Source organism: Pinus tabuliformis, chromosome 8, assembly GCF_031772625.1.
Source record: "Pinus tabuliformis cultivar Carrire ecotype Pingquan chromosome 8, CPIR1, whole genome shotgun sequence".
NCBI lineage: Eukaryota > Viridiplantae > Streptophyta > Pinopsida > Pinales > Pinaceae > Pinus > Pinus tabuliformis.
Genome location: NC_142294.1, coordinates 1,230,145,839 through 1,230,151,838, shown reverse-complemented (window position 1 = coordinate 1,230,151,838; position 6,000 = coordinate 1,230,145,839).

Below are 6,000 nucleotides of genomic sequence, written 5' to 3'. Positions count from 1 at the left end.
CAGAAACTTGAAAAAGCTGTAGCAACTTGAACTTGCTAAACTGTCATTAGTAAAACCATGCAAAATTCTTCTTAATTCATTAAAAATAATTGAAATAGTAATAATAAACCATGTAAACATGTATGTGGGAATTTGGTGCGTTTATGAATAAATGTGGTTAAAAGTGATGACAATGGGTGAATGGGATGATGTGAAAACGGATGGTTTCATCAACAAAATCATGACAAGTTGGAGGCCCAACATTCCCCCATACCGGAGATTTTGCATGTCCTCATGCAAACAAAGCATTGCAAAGTTTAATAATCCAACCAGTTCCTTGTGTTCTTTTATTCTGTCATTTCAACTAAATCCTTGACCAAATCTCCAAGAGAAAAATATTGACCCTATATCTCAATAAGATGCACTTTTCTCTCTCTGTTTTCCAAGATTACGAATCTTGTAGCATAACTCTTTGTTTCTACACTTTCTTGTTGTGTCATTAGAGTAAGAAAAAAGAGTTACCCATAATCCTTCGAAAGTCAAACAACTTGAAGTCTTCACATACTAGGTTGCTCATGGATGTTATAAAGGTAGAAGCGATGCTTGCTGATTTGTTCTTCTCTAATAAAACAAACATCCTTGCATTACTTATTAGCCTCTTGCACATTATCATATACAACTTGTGTGAAGGGAAAGGTTGCCCACAATGTAGCACATCCAAGTACTTTTTCATTGTTGTCAAAGCCTTTGCAAATTCGTTTTTTTTTTTTTTAAATATAGCTCTTTCAATAAGTTGGAAACTATTTATGAGGTTCTCATCACTAAAATATGCACAATTTGTTCAATCCTTGTAGAATGCCATATTGTGAAGAACACATCAAGACTCTTACTACATCAATAGAATGTGCTTTCCATCCTTGTGAAATTCATCCCATTAGTATGGCTGGAAATGATCATAGATTGCAACCCATAATGATTGTCTTCTTATCATCCATGCATAACAACCAATCTTATTTCAACAATGTTATCAAATAGTTTATTCAAGAACTCACAAACTAATGAATGAAGAAGACTTCCTAATGTGAAGCTTTGACAAGATGAGTTGCACATAACACAAAATAAGAATTTTTGGTGAGGGTTATACAACTTATGAAAGCCTAAAATATGCTTCGAAGTGATTTCAAGAGTGTGTGAACAAAACCTTGTTGCAGCCTTCTTCTTCTTGTGGCTTTGTACTCATCAATTCTTGGCTTCCATAACAATATGACACATAATTCAAGTGCTCCATGTACCTTTTGATCATGTGCTACAAACATGTACCATGAAGTCAAGTTTTTCTATTTCTCAAGAACATAATGTTGATGGACCATTAAGGAAAACATGGATTAACAAGAAGAGAAAGTTTAAACAAGAGAGTGGTGAAAGCATAGAAGAACATCATTATGACCATGGAAAACAATGAGATGATTGTATGGGTGGCAAGACTTTGTTGATAAAGAATCAACCATAGCTTGTGGGATTGGTTGTTAAAGGGTATGACAAAACATAATGGGAGATCAATTGGAACTACATGTTTACAATAGCTTTTCATCAAAATTTCTAGTTTTTTTAACAAATTAAGAAGTTCAAGGCTAGTTTTACCTCAAGTTTGCATTTTGGAATTGGAGAAGAGAACACAATCTGATGACTGATTTGGTGTTGACTTGGCTTATGTACTCTGCTCCATGATGCGTTGACCACCACTTTGACCTTGCTCTACAAAATGTATATATTTCATGTATCAAACTTGTTTTTCCAAATTCTCTCAAATGGTAAATCAAATTCTCCTGAAATTTTCTGAGATTGTTACCATTACTATTATGCATCTTCCCACAAAATATCTTGACCAATGGGTGCAAGGTATCGAGAAAATTGAGAAATGGATGTAGGTGAAAGTTACCAACTTCTTGAAAAATTCACACACTAGAATTTCTTGAAATTTTGTGTATTTATTTACCCTACCTCAATGAATTTACCATAAATAATTTAGGACCAATCGATGCATGGTTTGCAAGATATGGTCAAATCAATTTATGTCCCATTTCACCCTTCATGTTGCCGAGTGTTGCAAAAAAAAAATGCCATGAACTCATTTTAAGGCCAAATTGAGTGATTCAAAAGGGGAAAATGTATTTTTACCTTGTTTACCGCTAAATGAATTCAGAATCCACTTTTGATGATGAAAAGGAGTTATGATGCAAAATTACCAAATTATGACCTAATTTGTGCACGATGATAAAAAATTGAAAATCTGTCATAAAAACCCGCTGAAAAGTCCTGGAAAATTGCACTTTTTTAAAAATTTTGCTCGCACCTTACTCAATTTACCATATTATGAGAAAACTAAGAAGCTGGATTTTTTATTTTATTTTATATATATATATATATATGTCTTATTTTTATTATTTTTATTTTATTTTAATTTAATTAATTAATTAATTTATTTTTTTTCCCGCTCCAATCTCTTACAATATTTGTTCCAAAACTTCCTTTGGAACAAGTTGCTACAACAAAAAAAACAGGTTGTTACAACAATAGCTGCAAAAGCTGCAACTTTCCGTCGCTGTTGCAGAAAATGTCAATTTTTGCAAAAGGTTGTTTTCTTTGAGTTTGAATTGTTGATTTGGATAGCATGCTAAAGTAGAAACCATGAAACATAATGCATATTGAATAAAATAGACCCAATTTTATTGTTTTGCCTGAAAATGAAATGAATGAAAAAGCGTTGTAGTGGTGCCATCATGTTGTTGTTGAATGAAAATAAGATGAACATGTTGCTACAAGAAACCAATAAAATATACTGCTGCAACTTGTTGTTGATTCCATAAAACCATATAGTCTTCATCAAAACCAAAATTCATGGTACAATTCTTACCATGTGAATGAATGTGTCAAGTCAAGCATGGAAAGAAATCACTGGATTACCAATCACTGATGAAAATCGTTAACCAATGCGAGACAACTCACCAATAATGTAAATGAGTGTTAAGGTACCAGAGTGCATCTTGACATGGATGAATGAATGTGTTGAAGTCGAGTCACCTGCAAGATCTCAAAATCAAGAGACATTGTTGTATTCCCATTATTGTCAACGAGGAGGCTTGCCATTGATGTATGCAAGTTCCAAGGCACTCAAAATAATCTCTAATCTTGATCCCAGATAAGGTGTTGAGGTCGATGGGACAAGATCTATTGGAAGGTGGGCCTTAAGGAATCCCACATCAACCAACTTGAGCATAGAACCAAAAAATATTTGAAGAACCATAATAAAAGATTGAAACCATCATAAAATTGCAGAACTTATTGTGAACTTTGCTTGCTAGTTGCCTGGTTTTCAAGCAAAGCTCATGTCCAATTGCGCCAGCAAGCTAGTTTTCACAATAGGACTTATTTTTCTCTTTACTTTTTATTTTTTATTTTTTATTTTTTAATTTTTTATATGTCCTACTCTACTTGAAAAATAAATCTCGTTCAAGTATATGAATACTTCCAATGGAGCCATGTGTGTAACAAGATGATAAATAAACTCATATGCAGGTTTGAAATATACTCTTTGATATGTACCAGTATATGAGAGACCAACTACCTTGATTGAGATAATGTTAGAAGATACTGCAGAATGGAGTATACTGGGATCTAATGACTGCCTTGAACCAAGATTCAATGTAATCTTGTCTTCCTTGGCTTCCTGCTATCATGCTATGCGAGTCTTCAGAGATGTGATCTCCATTCATAGAATATGGTGATAGGCATGCATGAAACTTTTCAATGTGAGGTTCCAACAACTGCTCTTTATTGACAAGAATCCATGATTCTTGGACCTTATCTGAATCTTGTTCTTTTGGTTGTTGTTCTTTAATGACAACTGAAGAATCATTTTGAAATGCCTCAGAATTCGTAAGTGGATTGAGGTGTTTTATTGTTTGGGATTCGAAATGGTTGTACAGGTAATGGAGTGGGAATGGATCTTTGGGGCGTTTGTGTGGTTGGTAATGAGAAAGTTTGGATTGAGATCAACTGACGGTGAAACTGGTGCTATGGTGGAGGTGAGTGGTATGGATAACATTGATATTGGTATTGAGGATAATGAGGGAAAGATTGAGGATATGGTGGATTTCCTCTGTAAGGCCCTTGTCAACCTTGTTGCCAAGATTGGTTTTGAGATTGGGATTGAGATGGCCAAGGTCACAAAGGCAAGGGTGTTTTCCAATTACGCTGTGATTATTGTGCATAACATGAATTAAGATCTTGCATCATACGAGATTGATGAGTATGCCATGGTCTTCTTGGAGCTACATAATAGGATTGTTCCAGTGTCTTATTTACTCCTTGGTAAACTGCCTTTAACCCTATTAATGATGGACAATCTTTAGTAGTATGTGATCCTGCACAAATTTCACAAATTTTTTAGTTATCAAGTGGACATTCATGAAAAGCATGTTTCTTTTTACATTTAGGGAAAAATATAAATGAAGCAACAATCTCAACTTTTTGCTTGTTTTGCATTCTTAACATATTAATTTGTTCATTTAAATTACCAAGAATGTCTAGCAAATTGTTAACTTTAGTTCAACTTAACAATCCTGATGTCGATTTACTTACTCTTGCCATAAATGGATCTTGAGGGGATCTTACATACTTTGATTTTCCTCTTGATATGTTCTTGCACAATTCACAAATATATTGAAATGACAATTGAGAGACATCTCCTTTTACCATGAGGTTAAGAATATTAATCCATTCATCCTTTATAACTTTTAGTAGGAGAGTTTTTAATGTGTCTAATCCTAAATTATGAAATTTAGATCTTTTGAAATTATAAGTAAATCTCTCCACTAAATCTTCTAGGCTTTCATCCTCTTTTTGATTCATCTTAAAGGCTTCATTTCTAAGGTCATGGCTATGCAATAATCTTCATATTTTCCGAAAAATACTCTTTTCATATCATTATGTGTCCTTATAGAATTTGTTCCTAAAGTCATGAACCATTAAAGAGCTCTATCCTTCAATGTTTCTGAAAACAAATTCAATTTTTGAGTGTGTAATGAGTAGCCATAAGATCTAAAAATTATTTCAAATTCAAACAAAAATATTTCCCGGTCTTCTGATCTCATACCTTTGAAGTTAAGAAGTACGGATGGAGGGATGTTATTCATATGAACATTTACATTAGTTTCTTGAATAGGAAATCCAAAGGATATTCCTCATTATCATCATCCCCATCCATTTCTTCAACCTTTTTTTTTCACCTCTTCTTCTACCTGCAAAAATAAGAATTCATGATGTGGCTCTTACTGCATCATGTGATATAGTGGGGGTGGTAGGCGATTGAAGTTTTTTTTTTAGTGAATCTACTTTTAGGATGTACTAAAATGAAATTATTCTTATGCAACTAAATAGATGCAACTAAGAATGAGATTCAATTGAAAGCTAACACCTATGTATACTTCCCCGACAATGACACTAAAATGTTTGGTAATTTAATTATCTGTTGTAGGAATTTACAGGGTAAGTTCCTTAGATAGAACACCAAAGGACACCGCTCACAAACAGATCACAGATTAGTACACCAATATTCTTGACGTGGTTAAAACCCTCAAAGAGGGAAAAAGTCCATGACCTTAGCCAACGCGGCCACTTCAGGAAATTTATTACGGTAAAAGAAATAAAATTTACATAAGCTTCTCTCATGAATAATCACTAACAAATGACCCTCCATGCTCTTTAAATAAAGATCATGGACCAATCAGGTGTTAAGCCACAGATCAAGTGTTGATAATACCAAGGAGAGAATGAACCATCAGATCACTTCATGTCTAGAACATATTGTGATTGTTGGATTGTAAGTTACAAAAAGTACATACTAAAGAAACACACTTTACTTAACTATACACTAGACCAAGTTATACTTTATTATTTCCTATGTGTCAGAATATCCTAACATCTCCCCTTAAGAACAATTTGCGATAGGATTGAAGGATT